Below are 19,404 nucleotides of genomic sequence, written 5' to 3'. Positions count from 1 at the left end.
GAACTTCTTCATTTTATACTATAGTAACGAGAAAAAATCTGAGTTTACTATATACTTTGAACTTCACTGTTATTTTAATTTTAACTTGTTAGTTTTATTCTTCGGAGAAAAATATGGTCTTAGAATCATACAATTTTCTTAAAATTGAGATTCCTACTTTTATCTTCCTAGAAACAGAAAGAATTTGAGTTTTCCGTATACATTGAACTACTCCGTTATTTTTCATTTGAACTTATTTCTTTTAGTACCAAGAAAATGTGAGTTTTTTATAAACAGCGAACTTCTCTATTTTTGTAATTTGGACTTCTTGGTTTATTTCTTTTAGTAACGGGAATATCCTAGTTTGTAATAAGTATTAAACCGGTTCGTTATTTTAAATATGAACTTCTAGTGTTTTTTTCATTTAGAGACGATTAAAATCCTTTTTTACGGTTTTTGAACTTCTCTATTTTTAGAATTTGAACTTCTTGTTTTTTTGTAGAAACGGTGAAATATCCACTTCAAAGTGCCATGTTTATCTTTTGAACTCCTGTGTTATTTTTTTGCCTAAACTTCTTATGATGTGATTTAATATTTATACATTGAACTATTTTGTGATTTAATTTTGAACTTATTATTTCCATTCTTTAACAGGGACCAAAATTTGAGTTTGCTATAATCATCGAGCTGCTCCATCTTTTTAATTTGGACTTCTTGGTTTTATTTATTTTTGTAGCAGAAAAAATCCTTGTTTTTTAATGAACATCGAGCTGCTCCATTTTTTCAATTTTGAACTTCTAGGTTTTTTAATGGTGTCCTTTTTTATAAAATTGTTTGAGATGGTTCTTTTTTTTTATTTTGACCTTATTTGGTTTGTAATAAACACTGAACTTCTTCTTCTTTTAAATTTGAATCTTTAGGTTTGATCGGATGGCTCACTTCCAGAGTTTTTATTTCCGTTGGATGTCTGAATGCTACTCATGTCTTGTTGGACATGAGCGAGTATTGCAAGTAGTGGAAGAACGAGCGGAAGGAGCACTTCTTAGTAGTACTGGTCAACAACAGCACTAACACAGGAAGATGATTACTTACAGGCAGCTAGAATTCATTATGTTGGATGCCTGAATGCAAGTACAGGATAGCAACAACAATACTAACTTTGTGCTCCACCAGATCTTGCCTAATTAATTTAGTCGTGCATAGTAGTTGATAGTTAATTTAGTGGTGCATCGTAATTGATAGCAACAACAGTACCAAGTCAGAATGCCACCAGATCCTGCCTAATTAACAGACAACAATAGTATTGAGTAGTTTGGAGACGATTTTTTCCAATAAGTGTCATAGTGCATACACCACTTTAATTTCTGCAAGATTCATGTAAACTAGGGACAATTTTTTCATTGACCCCACAATCCACTGGTAGAAAAAAGCCCTTTAGTCCCGGTTCGCAACAGCCTTTAGTCCCGGCTGTGCAACCGGGACTAAATATGCGCGACTAAAGACCCCCCCCCCTTTAGTCGCGCCTCTTACGGATCGTGACTAAAGGCTTTAGTCCCGGTTCTTGTGGCTGACCGGGACTAAAGGCCCGTCCACGTGGACGCCCGTGGTCCGTCGGGGCGGAGGACCTTTAGTCCCGGTTCTCGTGGCCACCCGGGACTAAAGGGCTCCTCTACAGGTTTAGGGTTTTAGCCCCCCTAAACCTGGTTTCTTTTTAGTTTGGAGTGTTTTATTTCTTTTATATTATATTTTGTGTTTTATTTTAATTTTGATAAAGTTTCAGTACACATATTCTACGCTACTATATACATGCATATGAAATTTCAAACAAGAAGAATTCAAGAGGAATATATAATATATATTCAATCTCGGGTGACCATATACAACTTCGAACAAGTTTGCATACACAATTAGGATGGATGACCATATACAACTTCGTACAAGTTTCAATCTCGGGTATGCATATAAATTTCTTCGTCCTCGGTATAGTGTTCTCCTTTAGGATTGATGACTTCCCTCATGAAAAATCCTGCTAATTCTTCTTGAATTGGTCGGAAGCGAGCTTCTGGACTAAGCCTCCTCCGCAAGTTATCCGTCGCGTTCCGCACGCTATCCGATGCCTTCCGCTGAGAGGTGTGTCTCCGGATGTTCTCACAAACATAGTATCCACATAGATTGGTCCCCGGTGGCTGCTTATCCACATTAACTAACCTTCTGAAATCTAGCTCATGTTTGAATTCACCGACAATTTCTTCTGAGAACCGTCTCCAAACCCTACAGCGCAAAGAAAATTAAATGAAGAAGGGAGTTATTAGTTACTTGATATTAGGAAATGAACGAAAGAGACCGATCGATATAGAGCTCAAATGATTGAAAATAATTACTTTTGCAGCATTTTTCTCATGTCGGCCCAACGCTTTGGATCCGAATCCATAGAGTCCATGATTAGAACTCTGGAGGTGTGAAGTTCAATATTTAGCAGAATCCAGTGGAACCTGCGGACACGTTACATGCACAGTCATGCATAACTCATCGATTAGACATACCATGCATGGAGTAAACAAAAGAGAATGGGCACAAGAGAGAAACACTCACCCAAAATGGTAAGGAAATAGAATATGACTTTTGAGTTGATGCTTTCTAAGAAACTTGTACAAGTCTTTCTCCACGTCTTCGGGGTGATGTTGTAACACATGTCCATTAACGATATGTGGGTCAATGAACCCAACATCATGGATGTTTCTTATTTTGCATTCCCAAATCTTCAATCTGCATAATAGCGTACGCAACAATATAGTTAGGACAATATATATATATAGTGCAGGCAATGAAGAACGAGATGAGGTAGAAATAAATCACTTACAGAACGTAGCAACTCAGCATAGATTTGTCGAGGTCGCGCAGATTGAACAGCTGGAACAATTCACTCATATGAACTTCTACAGAGTACCGTTTGGTGTGATGCTCATCTGTAACATCCGCATAAATATATTCTTTGTCGGCCCATGTTATGAATTGCTTGTACCAACGTAGCAGATTTCGCATTTGTGGTGGTAGACTCTTTTCCCGCGTAGGCTCGACGAGAGGCCCATTCCGCACATATTGTAATGCTATCTCACATACTGGCGCATCCTCAAGGCCTAAGAAGGCACGAAGAGTCAAACCCATCTCGGATGCTTGTTTCATGGCACTCGCTACAGTCAATCCAAGTGCTGCCGCAGCTGCTATGATCTCGGGGTCCTCTTCCGGACCGGCTTTCACTATGAGCGGGGGGATCGATTGTTTCTTCTGCATCCCGAGCTGGTCAACTTGTTTCCCGCTTTTTTTACTTTCTTCTTTCTCCTCCTTCAATATTTTTGCTTGCCTACGAAGTTCATGTCCATAGTCGTCAGGCATATTCAGCTCGGCTTGGGACGGTGTGGTCAAAAAATCCTTAGCCCACTTCTTTTGCTTCTCAGTGAATACTTGCTTGGGCTCAGGCTCTTTTTTCGCCTTCATATCCGCCTTCCATTTCTCATAATCAGCAGACGCGGCCAATTTGGTTTCAGCTTCACTAAGTTCCCCAGGCCTTGGGAGGAGAGGCTTCAGTGATGGCTCCGATACCCTTGTGGTCTTAGGTACATAAGGGTCCGGGTTAATAGTCCAGGAGCGGGTTTCCTTGCTGTCCGCCTGCTTCTGCTTCTTCTCCGGAGGTGGATTGGGGGGCGTCGTACCCGCCGGAGGAGGATTGGGGGGCGTCGTACCCGCCGGAGGTTGTGGATCGGGGGACGGCGTCGAATGGCGTGAAGGAGGTGTAGGTGAACCACCACGACCACCACCACCGCCACCACCGCCACCACCATCGGAGGGGGGTGGACTTGCTAGCCTTGGCGCCTCGCCTGGAAACACTATGTACTTCTTTTTCCATAGAATGAACTGGCGCTTGACATCTCCAAGTCTTCTCTCCCCTTCGGGTGTAGGTTTGTCAATCTCCAGGTCCTCAAACCCTTGGACTATGTCTTCCACCGTGACACGAGCATAGCCATATGCAATGGGGTTATTGTGGTGGAGTGCTCCAGGTGTACAGGGTAAAGCACTGCCGCTAGCTACCTTCGTGGAAACGTTCCCCACGGGATAATGCAGATCACATTCTTTCATCTCCTTTACATCATCCACGGGGTAGTGAGGCTCCGGTGCACGAATCTCGATCATCGGTGCACTAGCAGCAGGCGGGGCATCCGTGGAAGCCACGCTGCTTCTCCGTTGCTGGCTTCCGCGATCCGCTTCATGATCTTCATGCGGCCCTACAGCCGATTTTTCTTTCACTAGTTCATGCACGGTCTGCTTCAACTCATGGAGTTCCGATGCAAACTTCGTCATAAGATCTGCATCCCGGTCCGTCTTTCTCTTACGGCTTCTGTAACAGTACGGGTCATTGTCCTGGGAAAACCCTACTTTCCACGGAACTTTGCCTTTGCCTCGTACACGTCCTCCGTGTTCATCATTCCCGAGGGCTGTTGTCAGTGCGTCTTTCTCTCTGTTGAACTTGATCAAGCCCTCTTGAGCTTGGGTCATTGCGTCAATAAGGGCTTGGGTGGGAGCAAACTGTCTCTGCCGGTGAACACACACCCCTGTCTCCGGGTCTAGCGATCCCCCATGCCCGTACCACCAGCTTTTGGCCCTTGGGTCCCATCCCTCTGTACCTAGAGGGATTCCTCGCACCCTCAGGTCCTCCTCCATCTTCTGCCACCTAGGCTCCGAAAGGCGGTATCCTCCTGGCCCCATAATATGATGGAACTTTTTCTTACTCGCATTATCCTTATTTTTTTCGATATTTCCTTGAAATGCTCCGATTGCTTTTGCCTCACAAATTCTGGCCAATCATCTTTCAGTTTCTCATGTTGTCCATTGAAATCCGGAGTCTTGCCCTTGTTGACATAGTCACGGGTTAAATTTTTCTTGAAGTTCCGGAATGCTTCGCCCATCTTCTGAAGAGCGAACTCTTTAACTAGCCTCCTCCTCTGACGTCCACCCGGAACCTCGTTACCGAATTCATCGACTTTGTTGTATTCCGGAGGTAGAATGAAATGTTCCATAAGCTTTCTCCAGCAATCCTTTTTCGTTCTCTTGTCGACAAAACTGAAACCAAGACGTGCCTTCTTTGGCTCCTTCCATTCCTGGACGGTGATCGGGACGTTGTCTCTAACAACGGCTCCACATTGGTTGATAAACTTTGAGGTGTGCTGTAGGGGCTTGCCGGTTTCACTGACAAACTCAATGGCATATGTTTCTCCTGTTTTCATCGCCTTGGATTTGCCACGCTTTGTCGTACTCGATCCGGAGGGCTAAAAAAAGAAAGAGAGTCGCGCGTGTTAATACATATGTATTCACATTTCAGTAAGTTTGTATCACGAGAGGCTCAATGTATATATATATACCTCGCCGGAGGTGGTTGCTACTTGCAATTCGAGATCGTCGGTTGTTGACGGTTGACCTCCGTCGACAATGTCCGTTCCTTCACCTTCTTGATCATCGACAATCTCTGTTCCACCATCAAGGTTCAGATAAGAAGAGACTACATCCTCTTGTTGCTCATATTCTGAGCCCGGCACATAAGGAATCTCGTTGTTGATGATGTCCATTAAATAACGTTCAGCCTCCGGATCCCTAAGCGGCTCGGTTCTATCGTCCGCCATATGTCACTCCTGCATGTAGTAAAAATTCTTTAAGTATAAAGGAATTAAAAAATAAGATTAAGGGGACATAGAGGAGGAGGAATTAAAAAATAAGATTCTTTAAGTAAAAATTCTTTTCTTCTTCTTCTTCCTTTCTTCTTCCTCTTTCTTCTTCTTCCTTTCTTCTTCTTCCTTTTTCCTTTCTTCTTCTTTCTTTCTTCTTCTTCCTTTCTTCTTCTTCCTTTCTTCTTTCTTTCTTCTTCTTCCTTTTTCTTTTTTCTTTCTTTCTTCTTCTTCCTTTCTTCTTCTTTTTTTCTTCTTCCTTTTTCTTTCTTCTTTCTTTTGGTTTTCATTTGGTTTTCATTTGGTTTTCATTTTTCTTCTTCTTCTTTCTTTCTTCTTCTTCCTTTCTTCTTTCTTTCTTCTTCTTCCTTTTTCTTTTTTCTTTCTTTCTTCTTCTTCCTTTCTTCTTCTTTTTTTCTTCTTCCTTTTTCTTTCTTCTTTCTTTTGGTTTTCATTTGGTTTTCATTTTTTCCTTCTTCCTTTTTCTTTCTTGTTTTTCTTCTTCCTTTTTCTTTCTTCTTTCTTTTTTCTTCTTCCTTTTTCTTCTTCTTTTTTCTTCTTCCTTTTTTTTTCTTCTTCCTTTTTCTTTCTTGTTTTTTCTTCTTCCTTTTTCTTTCTTCTTTCTTTCTTCTTTCTTTTTTCTTTCTTCCTTTTTTTCTTCTTCCTTTCTTCTTTCTTCTTCTTTCTTTTTTCTTCTTCCTTTTTTTCTTCTTTCTTTTTTCTTCTTCCTTTGTTTTTCTTCTTCCTTTTTTCTTCCTCCTTTGTTTTTCTTCTTCCTTTTTTTCTTCTTTCTTTCTTCTTCTTCCTTTTCCTTTTCTTTCTTCTTCTTCTTCCTTTTTCTTCTTCCTTCTTCTTCTTCTGCCGGCGCGCGGAGGACGGCAGGCAGGGCCAGCGGGCGGCAGGGCGTCGGGCGGCGGGCGGCGGGCGGCAGGGCGTCGGGCGGCGGCCGGCGGGCAAGGGCAGGGCACGGGCGGCGGGCAAGGGCAGGGCACGGGCGGAGGCGGCGTTCACTGGGGACGGAAGCGACGGCGCGCAGGACTTCGGCGTCGTCGTCGGCGTCGGGGCAGGGCTTCGGCGTCGGCGTCGGCGTCGGGGCAGGGCTTCGGCGTCGATCGGCGTCGGGGCAGCGCTTCGGCGTCGAGAGAGAGGAGAATGGGAAATGGCGAAACTGCTAAGTGCAGTATTTATAGACGCACCTTTAGTCGCGGCTGGCCACACCAACCGCGACTAAAGGGTACCCTTTAGTCGCGGTCCGCCTCCCAAACCGGGACTAAAGGGTTTTGGCGCCGCTTTCGCTCCCGCGCAGAAAGACCCTTTAGTCGCGGTTGGGGACAACAACCGCGACTAAAGGGTACCCTTTAGTCGCGGTCCGCCTCCCCAACCGGGACTAAAGGTCTGTGCTGGAACTGGCGCGGTGCGGTGGGATGTTTAGTCCCACCTCGCTAGCCGAGAGGCTTCGACAGTGGTTTATAAGCGCGGCTGCGCTCACCACTTCGAGCTCCTCTCAAATGCAGGCTTACGGGCCTATTCTGTCACTATGTGCCTGTGGGCCTACTGGGCCTTCTGCGGGCCTGAATCCTGGCCCATTAATGGGTTTCTAGTCGTATTCAGGCCGTGGTGGCCCAGTAGGTGGCATATTTTTTATTTTTTGCCTGTTTTTTGTTTTCTTTTTTGCTTTATTTATTTTGTTTCTAATTACTTATTTATTTTACTTTATGATAATTATTTTTGCTATTAAAGTTTCTAATTACTTATTTATTTATGTTATTAAAATTTATTTTATTTTGTTTGTACTTATATATTTTATTAAAGTTTATATTATTTTGTTTTTCTTCTGTTTATTTTATTCTTGTTTTTCTTTTGTTTTTTTCTTCTGTTTTTTTCTTATGTTTTTCTTCTGTTTGTTTTTTTCTTGTGTTTTTCGTTTTTTCTTCTGTTTTTTTTCCTTTTTCCTTCTTTCTTCTTCTTCCTTTTTCCTTTTAAAATCAGAAAAATGAAACTAATTCATTTTAAAATCTTAAAAATACAATTATATATCAAAAAAATCAGAAAAATAAAACTAATTCATTTTAAAATCCCTTGAAGGTTTGACAAAAGGTTTGATACATCATTCAGTTCATCGACCAAATACAAACTTTGGTACAATAAATTATTACACATCAATTCTTCCCTTGTGTCCCTGCTTGCTTACGATTGTGCCGTATCCATGGAGCATCCTCATCATTTAACTTAATGCTTGGGTCAGTGTTCACTTTGAAGGGCGGAATTTCACCAAACATATTATAATCTTCTGACATGTCTGTCTTGTCCTCCACTCCCACGATGTTTCTTTTCCCTGAAAGAACAATGTGGCGCTTTGGATCATCGCATGATGTACTGATCGTTTTCTTATCTTTCCGTTTCCTCGGTTTGCTACTCATGTCCTTCAAATAAAAAACCTGAGCGACATCTTTGGCAAGGACGAATGGTTCGTCAAGGTAACCAAGATTGTTGAAATCCACCATTGTCATTCCGTATTGCTCGTCCACCTTTATCCCACCTCCTGTTAGCTTGAACCATTTGCACCGGAACAAAGGGACCTTAAAGGAGGGTCTATAGTCAAGTTCCCATATCTCCTCTATGTAACCATAATATGTGACCTTTTGCCCATTCTCGGTTGCTGCATCAAAGCGGACACCACTGTTTTGGTTGGTGCTCTTTTTATCTTGGGCGATGGTGTAAAATGTATTCCCATTTATCTCGTACCCTTGGAAAGTCGTTATAGTCGAAGATGGTTTCTTGGCCGACATGTACAACTGATCTCCAACATCATTGTCATTCATTAAATGTTTTCGCAACCAACTGCCGAAAGTCTCCATGTGGGCCTTTCTAATCCAGGATTCAGGCTTCCCCTGGTTGTCCGAGCGTAAAATATTCTTGTGTTGCTCGAAGTACGGAGCCACCAAGCTGGAATTTTGCAGAACTGTGTGGTGTGCTTCAGTCATAGAATGACCGTCCATACATATCGTGGATTCCCTTCCGATCTTGCCTTTTCCACTTAGTCTCCCCTCGTGCCGCGATTGAGGAATACCAATCGGCTTAAGGTCAGGAACATAGTCAATACAGAACTCAATTACCTCCTCATTTCCATAGCCCTTGACGATGCTTCCTTCTGGCCTAGCACGGTTACGAACATATTTCTTTAATACTCCCATGAACCTCTCAAAGGGGAACATATTGTGTAGAAATACAGGACCGAGAATGGAAATCTCTTCGACTAGGTGGACCAGGAGGTGCGTCATAATATCGAAGAAGGATGGTGGGAACACCAACTCGAAACTGACAAGGCATTGGACCACATCGTTCTGTAACCGTGGTAGATCTTCTGGATTGATTACCTTCTGAGAGATTGCATTGAGGAATGCACATAGCTTCACAATGGCTACTCGAACATTTTCCGGTAGGAGCCCCCTCAAAGCAATCGGAAGCAATTGCGTCATAATCACGTGGCAGTCGTGAGACTTCAGGTTTTGGAACTTTTTCTCCGCCATGTTTATTATTCCCTTTATATTCGACGAGAAGCCAGACGGGACCTTCATACTGCTCAGGCATTCAAAAAAAAATGACCTTCTCTTCTTTGGTAAGAGCGTAGCTGGCACGACCTTGAAACCATTCCGGATGCCGGTCATCTGGGTCTTTCAAAAGTTGCTGGTCCTGCCGTGCTTCCTTTGTATCATTTGTCTTCCCATACACGCCCAAGAAGCTTAGCAGGTTCACGCAAATATTCTTCGTAACATGCATCACGTCGATTGCAGAGCGGACATCTAGGACTTTCCAATATTCTAGCTCCCAAAATATAGATTTCTTCTTCCACATGGGTGCGTGCCCGTCAACTCCCCGCGGAACTGATTGTCCGCCAGGACCCTTTCCAAAGATGACTTTCAAATCCTTGACCATATCAAATATCTCAGCACCAGTACGTTCCACGGTCCTCTTTGTGCCATCGCAACGACTTGGCATGCTTTTTGTTCATGAACAGACGTTTCAACCGTGGTATTATAGGAGCATACCACATCACCTTGGCGGGAACCCTCTTCCTGGGTTTCTCGCCCTCAACATCGTCACCAGGGTCATCGCCTCTGATCTTATAACGCAATGCAGTGCATACAGGGCATTCATTCAAATTCTCATATTCACCGCGGTAGAGGATGCAGTCGTTAATGCATGCATGTATCTTCAAAACCTCTAAACCTAGAGGGCAGACAACCTTCTTTGCTTCGTACGTACTGGCGGGCAACTCGTTATTCTTCGGAAACATATTCTTCAACATTTTCAGCAAATTTTCAAATGATGAGTCGCCTACACCTTCCTGTGCCTTCCATTTTAGCAAATCCAGTGTGCAGCCCAGCTTTTTCAGACTATTATCGCATCCTGGATACAACGACTTTTTGTGATCCTCTAACATGTGATCCAAATTCTCCCTCTCCTTGTCGGTTTCGCAGCGTCTCCGTGCATCAGCAATGGTCCGACCAAGATCATCAGCGGGCTCATCATGTGCCTCTTCTTCACCTTCACCTAACCCTTCCCCACCTTCAGCATCATCCTCCATGAAAGTATCACCGAAATGATCATGATAGTTGTCATCGATATCATCCCCTTCTTCATCTTCTTCCATTCTAACCCCTCTTTCTCCATGCTTGGTCCAACAATTATAGCTTGGCATGAAACCGTGCCGAAGCAGGTGCATGTGAACGTCTCTTGAGGAGGAGTAACCCTTCTGATTCTTACAGACAGCACATGGACAAATAATAAAACCTTGCTGCTTGTTCGCATTTGCCACTACGAGGAAATCTTTCAAACCCGTAGTGAACTCGCCGGAGAGTCGGGGACCGTACATCCATTGCCGATTCATCTGCATTATTATTATATAAAGTATATAATTAACCATCATGCATTTGTTAAACTAACTAGCTAGAAATAATACAAATTAAACAATGAACTACACACATGCATATTTTATCAATGACACATGAAAGGTTCAAGTTGCTAACCGCGATCGCGGAGGAAAAATAAATGAGAAAGCTCAAGTGTGGCTCGGACACTTCATATCATGTTTGTTTCAGGCTCTCGGGCATTTCATCAAACACCTTGTGTGCATAGGAGGAACCAAAAGCAAACCCACCACCCCCTTCTGAAAATTGTGAAGTGAGCTGAGTGAAGTGAAGTGAGCTGAGTCCTATATATAGGGATGGGCCTTTAGTCCCGGTTGGCCTGGCCAACCGCAACTAAAGGCCTTCGGGGACCTTTAGTCGCGGTTGGCCAGGCCAACCGGGACTAAAGCCCCTCCCGTCCGCCAGCTGGATGGGCCTTTAGTCCCGGTTGGCCTGGCCAACCGCGACTAAAGGCCTTCGGGGACCTTTAGTCCCGGTTGGCCCGTCCGCCAGCTGTCGACCGAGCGCGCTGGGCCCAGATATATGGTCACGGGTCTCCTCCCGAACCGCGACTAAAGACCCCTTTGGTCGCGGTTCGATTGTTTTGGGGACTAATGGGGGCGTATGGAAGCCTCTTTTTCTACCAGTGATCTAAACTGTTGCAAGCCTACAACAATCACAAGCATCACATCTGCAACATACTATGCATTTTTGCTAAGTAGGTGCAGAAGTGTGTAATCAAAAATACACACGGACCAGCAACATTTTCACCACATATTCTGCAAAACATTCAGAACACAAGATGCAGTCCCTGAAAACCCAACCTGGGCCATTTGCAATAATCTGAAGGCCGGTGGTATAGCAGAGGAATCACTCTGTTATCTGAAGTTCAAATATCTGGCATACTGAAGGCCAGTTAACTTCATAGCCATGGGGAGCAGGAAAGTTAGTGGGAGGCAAAGAAATCACCAAGGTTTGGATTTTCGAGTTTGTAATTTAGTGCCCTTCTGATGGAGCGTATCGACGCCTGATTGGGTAATGCGTTTGGACTTTGGAGCAACAAGAGGTTAGCCAGCTGACCAGAGGCTGCGGATCCAAAAGATAAGCAAGAACCGTCGGTAGATATTTAAGATCGGGTGCATGCTATTCGATCACATCCCATGCTACGCCTCATAGCTGAGTACAGGAAGGTGTCTGTCAGGTAAGCAAGTGCATGCAGCTGCAAGTTAAAACAGTTTTGTTTAGTGGATGTAAGAGATTAGAGACCCCTTCCTACTACAGTACTATTTTGTTTAGTATGTAGTACGATTTTTGCTCCGCCTAAAAATACTTGGTTTGCAAGCGCAAACGACCATGATTAGCAGCGCACACGTTACCACGTGAAACGCTCGCTGATCCACTGTATGTACTGCAGCAGCTCATCGCTCATCCACTGTACGTACTACTGAAGCAGCTCATCGCTCATCCACTGTACGTACTACTGAAGCAGCTCATTGCGGGTGGGATAGAAAACAGAAGCCGCACTACAATGTTGGGATTGCGACGCGCATGGCTGATTGTCTCTCCAGTGTTTATTCACGCTCAGGCCGAGCATCTATATCAATCAATGGAGACAGACGATGATCCGAAAAGATAATGGTCGTCTCTTTCTGAAAACTGGCAGGAGCAGAGGCAGACTGGATAAGGTTCCGATTTTATCATTTATTGAATTTCGCCAGGACATAAGAGGAAAGCTAAGCCAAAACTTTATAAAGCCAAGGGCCAGGAAGAGCAACCTAGCGTCTGACTTTGCAGGTGTACTCAGGGCAAGCAGATGCCACGCCTTCTTGAAGCAGCAGGGGACGCCAGGAGCTACTTTGGGCGAGCTACTGAATTAGCTGATTCGAGTTATTTGTCAAAAGTTCTAAGGTGCTGCGTGCTGGTCTGGTCCTCTAAAAACTGCCATTTTCGTCTAGCTAGCTGGACACGGTTCAGCACTGTTTTGGACTATAGTATAATCATATGTGCCGTGCTGGTCCGAGGATTTAAAACTTGCCATCTCCGTCTAGGTAAAATGAATACGGTTCTGCACCGTTTGTAGTAATTACGGGCGGCCTGATGAACTCGGTATTGTAGACAAAGAGGACCTTAGCATGCATCCAAAAAATAGTGCAGAGTTACTGTCGCTCCATTGTTTCAGCCGCGCAACCAACCGTATGTGCGACGCCACCGTCCAGCTCTTGTTTTGCATATATCAAGTACTTTGCCCAGGGAGCAAAAGCAAGGAAGGTACACGAGCGATCATCTTCTGTTTATACAGAACAATGAGAGGCAAATGGATATTCGTCAGAGAGACTTGGCCGTAGCCGCACACGAACGATAATCTTGTGTTCCGAACCGCGCCGAGGGGCTGTTTGCTGATGTGCTTCGAGTATTGTACCATCCAGGAATTGTGTATGTGTCCGGTTTTTAGATTTAAAATTCTAGCATGTTCCTTATAATTTTTCTGGGGCCTTTTACCACCGTCTGAATATTAATCAGTGAGCTAGAGAATGGCGCTTCTTTCTCTTTGATTCAATCTCAAACTGGTGCGGATGCAAACCAACTCAGGTAAGAAAATCTTTGCCGCGTATCTAGCAGCTGATATATCTGGTTGTGCGCCTGACAATCTCTTTTGCCACAGGTCTGTTATCAAAGCTCATGTGTCTATGGGCAACCTTTTCACAACCGTCCATGATGTTCATTTCAAGTGCTCGTTCAACGGATAAATGTCGATCGAGATGTGGCTCACAGTATATTTCCACTTCAACGGAAATGCTGACGGCTAAAGATCTTCAAGAATATCTATCCATTATGTTTCCCCGCTAGTTTTTTTCTGCTTTCTTTATTAACCCTTTTCATAGTTGTGAATCTTTGTAGTACCAACAATCCTGCTAGCAGGTTGAATTATACTCTTCTTTTTCTTAAAAGAATGCATGCAATCGTCATTCACGGTCCCCAAAACTCCCTGATGGAATTGAACATTTTAAAAAGCCCGGTACTTTAGCTACTCCAAAGTTTAGAATAAAATTAAAATCCGTACTGTAAATACGAACCGCAATCTAAATATGCCAAAGCAGTACATCAGATTCTTTTTACATAAACCTGGAAAAGTTTTTTGGCAAAAATGACGAGTCCCTGGTGACCTTTTTTGGTAATGGGAGTTACTGTGCCTCGCCTCACAAGTCCATTGGAGATACCCCTTTTCTGTAGATTGTAGCGATGCTGGTAGCAATAATCATGCGAAGCTTCTTTGCCCGCCTTTCAGCATACATTCTGGCAAATCTTGAATTTCGCAGGGAGTTGCCCGATAGTCCGGCTAATCCCAAAACTTCGTAAACAAGAATCATCCTCGACTAGTCGATCTCATCTCCTAACTGTGGTTAAATCAAGACATACAACACATCAGCTAAGTTTCTCGTGATTTAAGTTCATCCTGTCCCCTCGTTCTGTTGTGAGAGTTTAAGTATACGTACCGGCGCGCGATAAAGTCCTCTATGGCTTTGTCCCCATCCACTGCCTCGCATAAAATAGCGCCATGATCCCGCTTGAAGCCCTTTAGTGGTGGAACACAAATTTTTAGCATGCTCACAACGCTAAATCTGAACACATGAGATTTGGAGCGTAGCTCGTACCTGCTGCAAACTCAGGGGCCTGTGGTGAGCGTTGTGAACCAATTCTGCCATCCTTTTGTCTTGGGTGTTCAACCATCTAAATATTCAGCTATGCATCGCCGCCCCCTGTAAGGAAACCATCCTCCTCCTTGTCTTCTGATTCGGATGATGCATCGTCAATCCGTTGGGGCGCGCTCGCCCCAAAGACAGGACCTCGTACCCATCCATCCTGCGACAAAAAATGGCCAGCAAAAGATATTCAGTTTTTGCGACGTCTCACATTCACCATTACAGGATCATGATGCATTCGCAGCAATTCCTTGGCTGTGTAGTGGACAAAAAAAATAATTTTTAAGATTGAGTTTTCTTTGTGTCATGTAAGCGAAAACGATTTTGCATGAACAATCTATATAAAACACGGGAAAACGATTGTTGAGTGTGAGAAATCAGATCCACGCAGTAGACATGAAGAAAACACCGAGGGGCGATGATATCGAGAATAAAGGTACCGGAGGAATGCTACCGTAGTGCGGTGGTAATCTTGATCTTTAAAAGGCATTAGATTGCGGATGGATATACCTTAGATTGCAGTGTGCCCCGCCCTGCGAACAAATGCAGTTCGTCAATCTTGCGCTGCGCTTCAGCCTCTAGTTTCTTGATATCGGACACCGAATGGACTGCTTGGCTTCCGGAGGAGTAGACTAGCTGGGATTTTAGCTGGCCCGCTGCGTGAGTGCGATCGCGGGCGCCCCTCGCTGTCTCCGCGATAACTTCCAAGGGGAGCTGACAAAAAAAATGTCAGGACATCCCTGAACCCTGGATTCCATTAGCCACGGGCCTGGCTGTTCGTTTCGTGGGGTGAGCATTGACTTTTGTTCTAGCAAATCCGGTGTCTACTGTAGTATGCTGTAGCAGAGGGGGCATCTCCGCTTTGGGCCGAATGTGGCTATTCCTAAGACTAGCCACAATGGGTAGTAACATAGAGTAGTAACATTGTCCATGTTACTACTCTATAGTGGGGAGTAACATATCGGTGGTAACATGCAACACTTCATTTATTAGGCTATAGACTCATCTTGCTTTGATATGTGATGTTACTCATACTAGTAGTAACTAGCTATGTTACCACATGTCTCTCTTTCTTCATTTATTGCTTGCCACGTCATCCATTTTATCTAGATATGTGTGATGTTACTACCTATGTTACTCTCATTGTGGATAGTCTAACTGGTTGGACGCACAACTCGAATCAACGCCGTCCCCTCGTCTTGTGGATCAGCGTCGCAGGCCCCACATGGACCCACCCGATGTTGCCATATTCCAATTTTCTCAGCGAATACGGAGCGAATACAGGTCCTGTCGTATCTGGCACTCGATGCGTAGCCTGTACTCGCCTACCCCGTCCACTACCCCGTGACCAGGCTCCCCCGACCATCCCCATCCATCCACAGTTCAAAATTCGAATCGAATCAGGCAGACGCAGCTCCATCGAGCGGAGGAACCACGCCCTCCCATCCACGCGCCTGGATCCCTAGGTTTCTTCACGATTCAACGATGAATTGGGGTGCGGAGTCATTCATGGATCTCCTCTTTAGGTATCTCCTCGTCTTGTGGATCCTCTTTTTTGTTCTTGAGTTTTCTCCGGCAAGAATCTTCATCTTGCCATTGCCTGCGGCAGTCTCTGTTCCCAGCCGGTCGCAACAGAGGGCGTCCCAGATCTGGGATTGCTAGAGGAAGAGGAGGAGGAGGACGAAGAGTGCATCCATCCTAATTAACAGAACGATTTCTCCAATGTCCCAGATATTAACGACACCGAACTGACCAAAGAGACCCCACCTGAATCGCATCCCACTCCAGTTCCGTGGACTCAAAGGTACTAGCATGCCCAATCTTCAGTTTCTAATTTCTAGTTTTTTGATTAACGAATGTTAACATCTAGGCCTGTGGAAGAACATGTAAAATATAACTTTAGAGGAGAAGTAGGCAAGCTTGTCAAAAGTTCAGTCTTAATCACGGGCATTGACATATACATTAGTAATCGATTGATTGTGTTCAGTTGGTTGCTGTCAAAATTTCGTTTTTTTGTAGCAAATCATAAACAGTACACTTGCCCAAATTTCAGTTTCTTTTTTCGTGTTACAAGTCCTCCATTTTAGTACCAATGATCGTAAACAGTACACTTGCCCAAATGTCTCATCCATGTGTCAAAGAATCATGCAACTGGGCATGTGGTTACAGTAATTTATATAGACAATTTTTTGTTGTCCTTTTTGGTCCATAGTACTGAATAAATTGGGTTTGGCATTGGCATGTACAGTAGGACATATTTAAGAGAGACGTAGCTTTTGACGCTACACGGTTAAATCTTTTGGAGCACCTGGATTCAAAAACTGTAGACCACCATGCACACATGAGGATACCCAGCCTCATTTTTCTGAATTCATCATTGTGTTTTTTTTACAGTAATTTACTTGTCAGGGTCATTTGTGTTACAAGAGGCTTGGCAGACAGAGCAAGGTGTGGTGTACGTCATTGACCATATCTATGCAGAGAGGAGGCAAGCGTGGTCCAGGACACAATATCATGTTCTGTTTGATCAGGGGTCTGGAGGATATTTATGTGAGTGTGGTTTTTACTCACACATGTGCATGTTGTGTTGTCATGCTATCTGGGTATGTCACAAGACTCATGCTATCTTCATCTGACGGAGTTTACTTGTGATGGTATTAGATGCTAAAAGCTCTGTGTTTTGACTATCCACTCTATGCGTTATTGAGGTTATTTGGGCTGCTCCAAGTTTGTAGTAACTTTTTTAAAAAAAGTGGTACACCTAAAATCACATATATATCCTCACAGCATAGATGTCACCGCTACATTTTTACATAATTTAATGTATAATCCATATCTGGAAACTTAATCTGACCAAGCATTTTCTTGTCTTCGACGGGTGCTGCTACATCTCAGAGTTAGAGAGATCCCAGAAGTACACATCGTGAAGAGATGGACGAAGAACGCTTGCGAGAACCTGCCAAAGCATCTAATGATATATAAAGCATGCAACTCTGCACTGAAGGACGCAACTTATCGGCACTCTTCCTTGTACACATCATGAAGAGATGGACGAAGAACGCTTGCGAGAACCTGCCAAAGAACCTGGAAGGCCACAAGAGGAATAACTGCTCAGGAAGAATGTTTGGCGTCTTCTAATGACTAGTAAGCTTGCACGTGCAACGCACGTCTGAAATATGACTAAGAGAACTTCATAGGAATTAAACGAATACACAATGTTTTTATTCTTGAACAAATACAAGCAAAAAAAACTGTGATGACGATAAATGAGTAGGAGGGGGTTATGGATCTTGCTATCTTCTCTCATGTTCCTTGTGATCTCTGTTGCGGCCGTGGTGGTCGGGATGTGATTTATATACTGTAGTCACCAAAAAATGTGGAAAATGATGAATTGACGACCGTGACTGATGTTTAATTATTTTCTTGTCACACAAACATGTTGGAAAACAGCAGTATACAAATGCAGCCACAACAACACCATGAATATTCGTCTAGAAATATGAGTTTGCTGCAAAATTGACTGATCTTCACCACTGTCAATTACTGCTACAAATATAATGAACATGCACAAAGAGAATCAAAAGTTCACCTTATCACGTATAGAAGTGGCACTTGGATTAAGAATCTGAAACATATGCATGCATGGTACCAATAACGATTGGCAGACAACGTATACGAACAAATCTTGCTTACTTTATTCAAGATATTCAGAGAAGCATGTACTGAATTTTAGGTGCATTTTCCATAGATTGTCAAAGAGATTCTGCACAGTTCTTCCATTCAAATGGTCTAGAAACTAAAAAAAATGCAGTAATCCATTGGCATAAATGCCCTACATACAATCTCCTCAAATCTTGCTTGGATTCAATCCAGCATATTTGGCATCTTTCATGCTTTGTAAAAACAAATCTTGGCCTATCGATGGATGTAGGAACAGCTACAACAATTGACATATCCAGCAGAAAATATTGATTGGCATCTTTCATGCTTTCTAATTATTTTTCTTGGGTGTAGGAAGAGGAGATAGGGCAAATTATAACATATAAAAATCCAATACCAATTGGCAGGCCAACATTCAGAGAAGCATGTACTAATTTAGCTTGTAGAAATTCAGAGAAGCATGTATTGAAGAAGCTAGCTCACGGGAAAGCATGTCGCATGATTTGATGCAGCAATTGCAGAAGAAATAACCAGTTAATCACTGACTCAATTTAGATTAAATGGGAACTATACTGTATTAAGTTGGCGAGGGGAAAAAACAATAGAGTTAGTCACTTTCAGTGTACATGAACAGTGCAGATATGCTACATCAATGTATTGATTCTATCTCTTGCTAACATCAGTATAAGTGTGCATCGGAACATGTCATGGATTTCCATATTCTGATTAGCCCCATAATAGTATTCTCCAGTTATTAATACACTTCAGAAATATATAATAGGCATTACATTTATACAGAATGTATGATAATTCAATCTGCATTGAGTTACAAAATTACAGTTGATTTTGTTTGTTTAGAAATAAAGGTACAATCAACTGTAATTAAGCATTATATGAAACACAAAAACTGGGATTGTACTGACACGGTGGCACGCTAAGGACATGCTACTTGCAAAACAAAGTAAATGAAAGTAAATCAGAACTAAAATAATCTCAAGCGGAGAGCTGAACGACAAAGTCGATACACTTGACCACGCTATAGTTCTCGAATGACCAAACTAAATTGAGATGTTTGAAACAACAAAACGGCCAGAACGGTGAGCAACACACCTAAAGCACATCACAACATGAGATCGGTCATCTGCCAATTCTCAGCTTTTTGCTTCCCGAATAGCTATGGTAGCATGTTGCTGGAGATCCAACAGCAGTATCATCACTCTGTTGGCTGAGACATGCAGCAACATCCAACACGCCTATCAGGCTTTGCTGCACAGAGAACTTTGATGATCCAGCTGACTTTAGGACAATGGTTCCCATTGCTATCTTGTCTTAAATCAATTCGTTGATGCAACCAAACCTTGTCAATCTGCAATACATCATATTAGCCCTCTTGATTGATGCAACCAAACAAACTACAATACACCATAAATTGACTGCAAC

General features: G+C 43.2%; 1 long non-coding RNA gene across 1 annotated transcript; it reads left to right on the top strand.

Annotated features, from left to right (window-relative positions):
- The first annotated feature begins 15,665 nt into the window (after positions 1–15,665).
- Positions 15,666–18,864, top strand: LOC123179929 (uncharacterized). Its single transcript, XR_006490615.1, has 3 exons — positions 15,666–15,830; positions 15,914–16,854; positions 17,200–18,864. It is a non-coding gene; the product is annotated as an uncharacterized lncRNA (long non-coding RNA).
- Positions 18,865–19,404: the final 540 nt, after the last annotated feature.

This window comes from Triticum aestivum, chromosome 1D (assembly GCF_018294505.1).
Source record: "Triticum aestivum cultivar Chinese Spring chromosome 1D, IWGSC CS RefSeq v2.1, whole genome shotgun sequence".
Taxonomy (NCBI): domain Eukaryota; kingdom Viridiplantae; phylum Streptophyta; class Magnoliopsida; order Poales; family Poaceae; genus Triticum; species Triticum aestivum.
This window is presented reverse-complemented; position numbering and strand designations above follow the sequence as displayed.